The following is a 9769-nucleotide window of genomic DNA, read 5'->3' on the forward strand; positions in this document are numbered from 1 at the left end:
CGGCTTCTTCTGACGCTACGGTAATGCTATTTATTTGCATACCAGGTGCCGGGAATGAAATCTAGCCCGAAGCTTCCGGGCAGGATCGCTACGCACGACGTAAGCGTTTCATAGTATTTATTACATGAATGCGAGAACTTACAGCGAACTCCTGTCTTCGGTCCATATCCTGGTGACAGGTTCCACTCCGTCGGAGAGAAAGGCGATGATGCTATATGGAGCGGCTGCATTAAGAAAAAGCAGATATTGTCTCTCGTCAGTCGGGACTGTGTTAACAAATTATCAGATTAAAACTGGTCGATTGCTCTTGCACAGAATATTAAACGGGAAAAAAATATACATATGAAAAAAAAAATGAGGGCCTATAAAGGATGGCAATAAAATCAAGAACAAAGTCATGTAAAACCACAGATGAATGCAATCTCTTTGTCCGAAAGGAAAACAGGGGCCGCGCTGACGCATTCTTCCTCCAGCTTTTGTTTCGCCGTGTTAACTGTTGCCTTTTGTCTTTGTTGCTTTGTCTTTGTTCTATCACTATTCATTCCTTCATGTTTCCCTCGTCTTTGGTTTTCTCAAGTGCATACCTGCATTTTTTAGAAGGGTCTTTAAAAACATTTTGCGCTTCCACTTGTTTGCAAGTTAAGAAAATTAATACATAGAAATGACAGTGAGGAGTTTTGTGGAATCATTCACGCAGTATTTTCCCCTGGCTTGCTTTCTCCGGCTCATATGTTCATTTTCCTGCTGCTCTTTTAATCTTGCGCTCGGTTTATCGATATGAAAACTTATTGTCGTTATCGGTTATTCTATTCCACGCTTTGCTTTTGTATGCGGTCCCCTTTTTGTCCACGTGCTTATATTTTCCGTGCTCCTCGTGGCCGTTTTCTTTTTCGAGTAGGCATGCAGTAGTTTTTACGAATTTACAAAATAAAGTTTTAATTCAACGCTTGTTTTGCCCTGTGCATTCCTCCGTGCTCCGTCCTCGTGCTGATGGCACTAACCATATGCTTGGGCATTAGCCTGACCGACAGCTTGTGCAGCACCCTTCGCGTGTATTCGTTCATGTCTCCGTTAATATAGTTAGCTGTAAGCAACGCTTCTCGTTGTTCCTAGCTTTTTTTTTTGTTGCTTATATTAAAGAATTTGCAACTTAGATAATTATTTTTCTCGACGAGCTATATCCACTCGGTGATTCGATTCCAGCATTAGGTAGATGTTAGTGTTTAGCAGCGTTCCGATAGCCTAGGCTCCTGATCATCCACCGTGCTCCTGATTGATGACTGCAGAGGCAGAGGACTGATAGCCGCTTTATACAATGCTGTTTAGTAACGTTGTTTATTGCATCGGGGCATAAAGAAATATGTAAAAAGAAAATTAAAAGGGGTACTAATAGAAACCAAAAAGATTGGCTGTTCTAATAAAGTTCAAAAGAGACCGAAAATAAGGCCCTTGTGTCCAAGCAATGTACGAAGATTGGTTGTTTGGCGAAAGGCCCACTGCCGTCAGGTGCTGAATTCCGTCGGCTTCGAAGCCGGGCAAACCCACAAGTGGTGAATATCTGCCTCAATATGTTCTGATTTGCAGACAGGACATTCTGGACTTTGATATAGATTGGTCGTTCGATTTTGTGACGTTAGCATGCATTCCTCAGCTACCGCGCGTTATCCATCTACCAGTCGTAAGCGGCCACCAGACATAGATTGAATGTTGCGCTTTAACCAAGCCGCATGAACGCGCCGGCATGGCCTAGATGTAGTGCGTCTCTTCGTACGACAAACCTGGAAGGTTGATAATCCCGCCCTCTCATCTCAAAATGAACAACACGAGATGGCAGCTTTTTAAACTCGTCGAATCATGTGGTTCGTTACGTTTCACAATCAATTGACTAATCAGTGTTCGTTATTGTAATCTCCCAACTAGTATAGATAGCATTCAATGCCAAAGGTCAAGGCCATGCGTCAAGGTGTCAAACGGATGTTACTGTTGTTAAACTTTGAAGGTTTGACCTTACGGTTGGCTGAAGGTCAAACGGCCGAACCGACATGAAACTAGGATTTTGGGCTGAGTACAGCTGTCGCTCTAACGGTCGCTATTATAAAGCCGTGAATGAAAATATTTCGACAAAGTCGCCTTGGAATTATTTTTGACGATACCAGTGCGTATGTGAATGCGGTGGTGTAAATCCGTGCAAGTTTCAGGGGTCACAATGTCTTCCGAGGGGAAGTCTACTCATCCTTCGAGGCCTGGTAAAGCTGCATCGATAATTAAAAATAAAACAAAAACATCGAAAGTGTGCTCGAATTCGGATTCCCCTTAAGGAGGAGGTTTAGACTTTATAAAGATACCAGCGTTGGCCGAAAGGGAGCTACTTATTTGAAAACGAAATGATTCCACATTTCTCACTTCTGCACGATGTCTCCTCGCCGTTCAAGTGCTACTGCGCGCATCTCGAAGCAAACAGGTGGTCAGTTTATCGGCTGCTGTATTGAACTGCTAACTTAACCTAACCCTGAGTCCGCAACAATGCTCTCATAATGCCCTTGTGATGTAAGCAGGTAACGATTACGGCACAGAAATTGTTTTTTATCAATTTATATCCTTAAGTGTTCTCACTAGCTAGTGAAAATGATGGTATGTTGGGTTTCTTTTATAGCCGATATCTTCGGTTGGGCGCAACTTGAGTAGGAAACCGTGGTCGCTCCTAATTTTTGCTTACTACAACTTCTTCAGCTTCTACACAGAGGCTCGTGTACTTCTTATTGTGTCTTTTTCTCTCTCTCTCTCTCTTCATTTCATCCCGAAAAGCAAACGGGCCTGCACGGGCTGGGCGGAATGATCAGACCGGGCCGGTGACTAGAAAACGGCAAGCGCCGCAGTCGGGCCCGGACCGACGTTGTGGTGAGTAGCGACGGGCCCAGTTTCGATATCGGACCGTAAAGACGTCGAATACCGAGCACAAAATCGTGTTTCAAACGTTTCTTCGTGTCTAAAGCCCAAGTTATGATTAAACATTGCAGCTAAGCTTCTGTGCCGTTTCTACAGTGTTTAATCAGCTTCGCTTACTCATTCTGTATTCACAGCGTCCATTTTTTTTTCTTTCATTCAGCCTTATATGAGGCTTAGGCACGAGATGATTCAAGAGGCATTAGCAGTATTACAATCGGACACGCAGTTTTGAGAAACTAAAATTGACGGACGTGGACATTACTTAATGTGTTTTACTTATTACGTTTTAAAGATAGTTAAGGTAAAGTCGCTATGATGACGCCAAGGCTAGAAAAACACCTGCCAGCGCTTATCTCGCAGACTGTTTAAACGTTCACCACATACAAACGAGAGTGAGCTTCTATGATTCGCGTCTTATTGGCAATCGAACACGCGGGACTCCCCTTTATTGTCCAAGGTTCAAGTGCAAACTGAGTCGATGCCGGAAAGTTAGAGGTTTGATGACAAATACAACAGTCCGTAGTCATGCGCTGTCAAATGATTGTTGACAAATTTTACTTATGAGAGTATTTATTTCTTTATTATCTGATTCTGCTGAGTCATTCCTGCGGAAGCAAAGACCAATTATCGCTCTCGCAGCCATACCCGTATAAGTCGATGCTGATAAAGTATATAGCTTCAGGAGCGATCTCATGGGGCTGGGAGACTAGCACGACGCGTCCCTTTCACCCTAGTCGAAGGGGGGTTAGGGCTTCCCCTGAGACCCTCTCCCGACAATACGCCACTGCGCTAGTGAGTAGTCGATAAAGACCTTGGTGTTGCTCACCCTGTCGTGTTGAGCGTCTTCAAAGTCTCTAACAGCGCTTGGTGATGGCCGGACGGGGTCAACGCTGCTGGCCACCATATCTGCTGGCTGAGAAGGGATCGCAGGTGCCTGTTCGGGAACAGGACCTTGCGGCCGAGCCTTGTCCTGGGTGGGAAGGCTGTCATTGGCCGAAGACTCCTTCTTGCCGCCACGTCCTCCTGCAAAAGAAGATGACCGAAAACATACTGATGGAAAAAAGGATCCGCTATTATATGCTTCGTGCACAGCAAAACTGCACTTGTTCTGGATCCATGGCTGTGAAGACGTCTTCGGTAAAAATTCAGCAGGAGTCTTTACGTTTACCTAATTCTGCAGAGGAAAATTTCAGCATTGACATGATGAACTCTTGGAATATAATTTGGACTGCACGGAAGATGATGTTCTCAAGAATATATTTTTAGATTGGATTGAGAAGGTGGGGGCCACTTAACACGTGTGCCTTAGGAGGCAATCTGCTGTCTTTCGAGTATGTTTACTGTTGCCACGGTGTTCGGCCGAACTACTCGATCCCTCTTTGGGCCGGCACCGTTGGGGTGCAGAGAAGATCCGGATAGGTTGAAATGTCTGACGTCGTAAGTCGATCGGCAGATTGGAAACGTCATTAGGATGTTGCATAATTTCTTACCAAAACAACAAAACGACACGAACGTCACCGCGACGTGTAACTATATAAAGTAAATGAATTGCGCAGTCAAGGTTAGGTGGGAAATTAAACAAAGGAGGCTTGATTGACCATTCATCACATGCCATCTCTAAGCCTCGCGCTGCTTTCGTGCGACTTGGTTCAAGCGAGGATTTATATCAATATCGCGTGGTACATATCGCATGACGCTGTTACTTCATGTCAAAAGAGTATGTGAATGAGTATGCGCCAATTAAGACAGTAGTAATTAAGTAAGACATCAACTAAGTTCACGTCGTTCGCGAACGAGGATCCGCAGAGTGGTTCACGGATGGCAACCATTTTTCCTGTCGCATTACAGGCAAAAAGCGGAGCCTAAGTGTCCCATTATTTTTTTGTACATGGGACAAAGATAGAACCGTTGCCTAAAAAATACGGGTTTATGTAACTGCGTTAGAAAGTCGTTAAATTGAGTTCCTTGCTACTTTTGGAATGGTCTAAAAGTTTACGAGAAAATTGAGTTCGCATTGAGAACATTTTGGTAAAGCTTCGGAAGCAGCTGTCCTGAATCCTGAAGCTGGAACCAGCTTCAGGATTCCATGGTCACGTTTAAGCCATTCATCTAATAAGATGATTTGCACTATGAGACATGATTATGCCTATAGTACTGTAAGACAGAGCTGCAGACAGCGAAATGTCGCTACTATATCGTCGGTGCTGGATTTACCAGAGTCCGGCGCCGACACACCTGGCTGCACCGTCGAAGATGCACGTGAGGGGACGGAAGCCGCATCGTTCTTGGCGCTTGTCGTCACTGCTGAGCGCTCGGCAGGACGAGGCGGGGCCGATATCTGCTCTTTGCCATCTTGAATGACCTCGCAGGTTCCCGATGTACCAGTGCCCATCGCCTCCACATCTGCTCCTCGTTTCGATGAAGTATCTGGCGACACAGAACTAACTTCGTGTCTAGTGGTTGTCGACGTCATGGGTGAGACATCAGTACGGCGGGTTGATTCTAATTTCCGCCTCCTGCTCTCGCGAGGCTTAATTTGTATGCGGGATGTGCTAGTGCCCAGCGCACCCACATCTGGTTGTTTCGACACCGCGCCTGGTGGCACGAAATTACCACTGCTTTTGGCGCGTGCCATCTCCACAGTTTCACCATCGACGGGACAGGAGGGGTTGGACGCCTCTCCTCCGGCGGTCCGAGTCCCAGACTGTTTTGCGGAAGTACCATTGCCTCGAGTGTCCATTTCTGGAGATGATTTTGTGGATGTATCTAGAATGCGACCATCACTGCCCTTGGATTGGGTCGTCGCCACTCCTGAGGCCCCGGTGGAAGGTTGAGCTGATTCTGACGGTTGTCCTTTGCCATCAAGTGTCCCAGCCTCCACCTCTGGCAGGTGGTCGCTCGTCGGAGGGCGCCGTTCACGACGAGACCGCCGCCGCTTGCCCGAAAGACTCTGCCTCGTCTTCGTTGAGGTGATACTGGCCTCGTCGGCGCTCCCTGGAGAAAAATTCTTCGCCTCTTGTTCTTCTGCCATCCTCGAGAGAGGAAAGCTGCAGCGCAGCGAAGACACTGGTTGCTTCTTCTTCTTCTTTGGTAAATGGCACATACTCAGGAAAGAGGATTGGCCAGGGTACGGTATGAACAGCGAAATATGCTGCAGATACTGGATTAGTGTAATAAATCTGTTTTCAACTGAACGAAATCCTAGAAGTTTTCGTTCAGTCGAAAATTGATTTATTACAGTAATCCAGTACCTGCAGCATATTCTTTGGTGGGTATTTTTTGAATTGTAAAAAAAAAACAATTAAATAAACAATAAATAAATACCCATAAAAGGGGATTGGCCAGGGTACGGTGTGGACAGCGAAATATGCTGCAGATACTGGATTAGTGTAATAAATGTATTTTCAACTGAACGAAATCCTAGAAGTCTTCGTTCAGTCGAAAATTGATTTATTACAGTAATCCAGTACCTGCAGCATATTCTTTGGTGGGTATTTTTTGAATTGTAAAAAAAAACAATTAAATAAACAATAAATAAATACCCACGAAAGGGGATTGGCCAGGGTGCGGTGTGGAAAACGAGATATGCTGCAGATACTGGATAGTGTAATTAAATCACCTTTCGACTAAACGAAAACCTAGAATTCTAGGTTTTTGCGTAATCGAAAATTGATTTGTTAGAAAAATGTAGTATATGCAGCAACAAAAACCTAGAATTCTAGGTTTTTGTTCAGTCTAAAATTGATTTATTACACTGATCCAGTATCTAAAGCATATTTCGCTGTCCAAACCGTACTCTGGCCAATCCCTTTTCGTGGGTCTTTTTTTACTGTATTTATAAAGCAATTAAGAAAAGCACTATGCAAAAAGCTTAGTCATGCTACCTCGCATTATGACTGCGAGTCACGAGTTATGTCTGAATCCCCATTTTCCAAGTTATAATTTTTCAAATTATTTCAATTATTTGATCAATTACACACTTTATGTTTATTATTGGGCAACACCAAGCATCCGCTTTTCACTCTGAGCTTTTGGATACCTTTGAAACACAATTTAGCAATTTTGATTTTTTAAATTGTTTCAATTACCTAATTGATCAATTATTCTCTCGAAAGTTTCCTAACTAACCTCATCAAGCATTGTTTTTTCATTCGGAGCATTTTGACCCCTTTGAACTCGTTTTGCATTTTTTATTGTTCATTTACTTCAGTTAATGGACAGATCAGTTATATGCTCTAAATATTCTTAATTAGCATCATCAATACTGGGTTTACATTCTGAGCATTTTGACGCCTTTGAATGTCCTTTTCTTATTTGCAGTTTTTTCAATTATTTCAATTGAGTAATTGATCATTGATGCACTCTAATTTTTTATTCATTATCATCATCAAGCATTGGCTTAACATTGTGAGCATTTTGACTAATTTGAACCCATTTTCAATTTTTTGTCGCTTGTCCTTTCTTAATTATTCAATTAATTACCTTTTCTTAACATGTCATTGCTAATCACACATCAATCAATCATCAATCACTAGAACCACAAAATATCATGGTAGAACTTTTACGCAGCCCCCAATTATTTCCGACACCCTGTGCAGACATGTACTACTGCTACTACTACTATTACTATTACGCCAACGGTTTTCCATCCAAATGAGCCGTTAAGCTATAGCTTAATATTCACCGCAGTGCGCAACAAACATTTGATGCAGTGGGCCGCGAATTGGAAATTTGGACCGCCGCATTGTACGAGTGCCAGTTCTCTCCTGCATACAGTTCAGTTGGGGAACAAAATGGCGCCGTTAGCTCGACTGGCTATACTGGTCTTTAGCGGGTGGCAGCAAGTGCCCCTTCAAAGGCTGGCACCACCCTAAAAGACGGATATGTAGGTTCTCTAGGTAGAGGAACGGTAAGACTTATGGTTCAGCGTTCGGAGCATAGGACAAGCGGTGCCGTTGATACTCATTTCTAATAAGGCGAAAGCCTTTAATGACATGCTGTTGTTGTGGCTGTAGAAAGAAGGAAAAGAAAATGCACGGGCCTGCTACTGGCTCTGTAGCTGAGCCACCTCCGCTGCCTCGTGCAGACAGAAGAGATTGATTGATTGATTTATAGGAAGGGAAAGGCGTGGTAACTGTCACTTGTTTTCTGTGGACACCTCAACCGCGTCGTAAGGGAAGGGAGGAAGGTGGGAGTGAAAGTGAAAAGAGAGAAAGACGAGCCGTAGTGGAGGGTTACGGAGTAATTTCGGCCACCTGGGGATCTTTAACGTGCGCTGACATCGCAAAGCACACGGACGCCTCTTCGTTTCGCCTCCATCGAAACGCAGCCGCCGAGGTCGGGTTCGAAGATAGAAGAGAAAATAGAGAAGAAAGAAAGGAAGAGGGAGAGAAAGACGCGCGCCGCAACAGCCGTCGTGGCGGGTGCAATGACGGCCTACAAAAGATAAAAATTCGGTGGCAGGCTAGTCCCCGCTGCAAGCGGCGGTGACCTAAATGTCCCAGCCCCGCTGTCGTGGACAAATGTGTCCCGCTTTTGCGGCGTTCCGACTGGCAGAGGCGGGATGCGTCTCTGCCATCTACAATGCCACACGTGAACACGCGCTAAGGAACGCCACCTGACAGGAGCGATGGTGTACTGAACAAACTCACACTTGCCGGAGAAAGTGTGATAGATACTGCGCCTTTCATTTCCTGTAAACCAATTATAATTATAACTGCAACGAATGCAGACAAAAGGCTAACGATGGGAGGCAAATTATAGGATAAAATGGGTACGCTTTCAGAAACTCTCTAATTTTAAGGCGTAAGCCTTTAATGGCTCATACTGTCGTGGACAAAGTGTGTCTCGCTTTGGCGGCGGCTGTCGCGTGGCGTTCCTTTGCGCGCGTTGAAGTGTGGGATTGCCGATAGCAGGAACGCTAAAGATGAGACCTCTGGAGGAAAGGCGCAGTACTTGTGACACTTTCTGCGACAAGTGTGCGTTTGAATTGTGCACCATCGCTCCGGTCTCGTGGCGTTCCTATGCGCGCGTTCAAGTGTGGGATTGCAGATGGTAGGAACGCTAGACAATATGGGACCTCTGGAGGAAAGATCGCCCCGCCGGTGTGGTACAGTGGTAAGACGCCCGACTATATACTGTCCGGAATTCCCGGGTTCGAATCCGACCTCGGCGGCTGCGCTTCGATGGAGGCGAAACGAAGAGGCGTCCGTGTGCTGTACGATGTCAGCGCACGTTAAAGATCCCCCGGTGGTCGAAATTGCTCCGTAGCCCTCCACTACGGCTCCTCTTTCTCTCTTTCCACTTTAACTCCCACCTTCCTCCCTTCCCTTACAGCGCGGTTCAGGTGTCCACATAGCAAGTGTGACAGATACTGCGCCTTTCCCTTCCTGTGAACCAATTATTATTATTATTATTATTGGAGGAAAGACGCAGCATTTGTCACACTCTCCGACAAGTGTCCGTTTGGATGGTACGCCATCGCTCCTGTCGCGTGGTGTTCCTTGGCGCGCGTTCAAGTGTGGGATTGCAGATGGCAGGAACGCTAGACAATATGAAGTGTCCCAGGCTTTCGCCTTCCAATACTTGTCGCTAAAGTCCCTCGTAATTTTTCTGATACCTTGGTGCGGACTAGCCTATCGTCATCACTACCATCCTCACGCTAGAGGAGAAATAAGATACGCTACTCATGATCCCGAGCTGAGCGCTAAGATTAACACCGTGTTTATATATCTTTGCCTGCCTTTTAGTTTTCTGTTGTGCAGCTCAGCAACGTCTGAGTGCTTTGTAAATAAACTGTGTACATAGCCCTTTCTGTGCATAA

Source organism: Amblyomma maculatum, chromosome 11 (genome assembly GCF_055883805.1).
Source record: "Amblyomma maculatum isolate TAMU_Amacu chromosome 11, ASM5588380v1, whole genome shotgun sequence".
NCBI lineage: Eukaryota > Metazoa > Arthropoda > Arachnida > Ixodida > Ixodidae > Amblyomma > Amblyomma maculatum.